The sequence below is a fragment of the Mus pahari genome, chromosome 14 (assembly GCF_900095145.1).
Source record: "Mus pahari chromosome 14, PAHARI_EIJ_v1.1, whole genome shotgun sequence".
NCBI classification, from domain to species: Eukaryota; Metazoa; Chordata; class Mammalia; order Rodentia; family Muridae; genus Mus; species Mus pahari.
The window spans coordinates 87740458-87743320 of NC_034603.1; the positions used below are offsets into that span (position 1 = coordinate 87740458).

The window sequence follows — 2863 nt, forward strand, 5'->3', positions numbered from 1 at the left end:
AAAAAAAAAAAAAAAAAAAAAAAAAAAAAAAAGTGCAAGTTCCAGGATAGCCAGGGCTACAAAGAAAAGCCCCGTCTTGATAAAAGACCAGATAAAACAACAAAAAATTGTGGGTTTTAGTTTCTATTTCCTGAGTGGAAAGTCGACAGAAAAAAGAAGCAGAATTCTTCAAAGCCAGGTTTGTCTAAAGACCCCTCCACCATGGTGGCCAACACCTGTAATACTAGCATCTGAGAGGCAGAGACCGGTGCATATCTCAGTTGCTGGCCAGTCTGGGCTACACAGTGAGACTCTGTTGCAAAAACAGAGTCAATGCTTGTTTTATTCAGGGCATGGGGTATAGACCACGGACATAATAGCACTTAGTGGAGGGAGGCAAGAGGATTTTGAGGTTGAGGTCTGCTAGGCTACACAGTGATGATCCATCATTCCCTTAACCCCCCCGAATGATACTTTGAGTTTGTATTTTCTCAAAATAAAGCAGATCAAATTAGCAAATTGAAGTTCAGACATTGGTTATCATATTGTCATATTTGCTGGGCTTTTTGTCCTTAAGAATTGTAAACTTTAAATAGATGCTTATAAACTATAAACACACTTCTGCCAAGTCTTACTGCTGTAGCATCCTGGTCAAACATCTGTTCCCTAATGTCTTATTACTGGGGTTTGGGCCACACTCAGCATCTCAGTATTCTTGGTCTTTCTTCCTCTTTGATCTAACTAGCCTCTTCTTACTCTACTTCTGTTTTAAGGGGCTTGAATTTTATGATCATATTGTGTTTTGCAGAATGCAGAAGGTCTTATCCTTTTTTGTTTTTATGGCTCCTATGTTTCTGGTATGTTATATGAGGTACAAATGTTTGATTACATTGAGATGAAAACACATTTACGCCAGGCAGTGGTGGCCCACACCTTTAATCCCAGCACTTGGGAGGCAGAGGCAGGGGATTTCTGAGTTCGAGGCCAGCCTGGTCTACTAAGTGAGTTCCAGGACAGCCAGGGCCACACAGAGAAACCCTATCTTGAAAAAAACAAAACAAACAAAAGACCACATTTACCTTTTTGAGACAGGATCTCATATAGCCTTGGCTAGTCTGAGATTCCCTGTGTAAACCAGGTTGGTCTCAAAGTCACACACACATCTCCCTGCCTTTGACCCCTGAGCTCTGGGACTAAGGGTGTGCACTGTAGTGAGAATTTTGCTTTCTTTAAAACCACAGAAATGTTACAAGAGTGTGTTTTTGTTTTAATCCCAAGTGTGGGATATGGGGCTCCTCAGATGCTTCATGGCAGCAGATAGTTTCTGAGGGACTCTTCAAAGGATACATAAATGCCAGAGCCCAGTTACTCAGTTTGTCAGGACTTGTCAAGTAGTCTAGCACAAAGAAGAAACACTGAGTAGAAGAAAAGATTAGATGTCCTAACTGTGAAGACCAGACTTGCCCCAGTGAACTATAGCCCCAATCAGCAGGTCGATATAATCACAATACACCCCCTTCCTCTCTGTCCTTTTTCCTCTTCTACCTAGAGTTAGGGGGTTGAAAGGGTGGAAGAAAGAAAAACCTACAATGTAGCAAAATGTCTAGCTATGCAGTACTGCTATGCCTAGCTTAAAACAAAATTTGATCAGCCAAGAGCTAATCATCTTGATGTAATCAAAGAGAAGTGAGTTTCTTAAGTCCTCAGTTGGTTTGGTTTGTGTTATCTGGATCACCTGTGGTTAGTAACTAAGCTCACTAATTAGTAACTAAGTGACTGATTTTGAGGAAAACACATCTAGATGTTGTTTTTGGTTTTGTTTTTGTTTTGTTTTCTAAGACAGGGTCTCTCTGTGTAGCCCTGGCTGTCCTGGAACTCTGTGCTGTAGACCAGGCTGGCCTTGACCTCACAGAGATCTGCCTGCCTCTACTTTCTGAGTGCTGGGATTAAAGGCATTCTCATGCCCGGACTATGTAGTGAGTTCTGTTCCAGCTAGAACTACATAGTGAGACATGTACTCTTCAAAAAAACAAAAACCCAAGCTCACTAACAAAATCACCCTTAAGAATTCTCATGGTTTACCCTGTCTCGAAAAACCAAAAAAAAAAAAAAAAAAAGAATTCTCATGGTTTGAATATGCTTGGCCCAGGGAGTGGCACTATTAGGAGGAGTGGCCTTGGTGGAGTAGGTGTGCCCCCATGGATGTGGACTTTAAGACCCTCAGCCTAGCTGCCTAGAAGCCAGTAATCGTCTAGAGGCTTTCAGTTGAAGAGGTAGAGCTCTCTCAGCTCCTCCTGCACCACGCCTGCCTGGATGCTGCCATGCTCTCCCACCTTGGTGATAATGGACTGAACCTGTAAGCCAGCCCAATTAAAGATTGTTCTTAGAAGAGTTGTCTTGGCCATGGTTTCTGTTCATAGCAGTAAAACCATAACTAAGGAAAGGATGTTTTGTTTCTCTTATGTTGTGGCAGCTACTTCCAAAGTGGGGTTCAACCATAGTGCCTTCACTAAGCTGTTGAGCTGAGACCCTTCATCTGGGCCTAGAAATGTGTGAATGTGTCATTTGTTTTGCTGACCTGCTATTGGCCCTTCTAACCCAGCTCTGTGCTGTGAGTGGCTGTTGTTATTAAAAGGACCCGATTACCTGAAGTTTGATATCTCTTTCCACAAAGAAAGCCAGGGCTACATACTGAGACCCTGTCTCAAAAACACAAAACAAACAAAAAATGAGCCACAAAGAGTTTAAGAGGATAGCCAGGCATGTTAGCCCACACCTTTAATCCCTGCACTTGGGAGGCAGAGGCAGGCGGATTTCTGAGTTCGAGGCCAGCCTGGTCTACAAAGTGAGTTCCAGGACAGCCAGGGCTATACAGAGAAACCCT

The 2863-nt window shown here is 42.9% G+C and overlaps 1 protein-coding gene across 4 annotated transcripts in view; it reads left to right on the plus strand.

Annotated features, from left to right (window-relative positions):
* Window positions 1-2863, plus strand: part of Anapc11 (anaphase promoting complex subunit 11) — a 7193-nt gene that overhangs the window by 1217 nt on the left and 3113 nt on the right. The window lies entirely within an intron of this gene.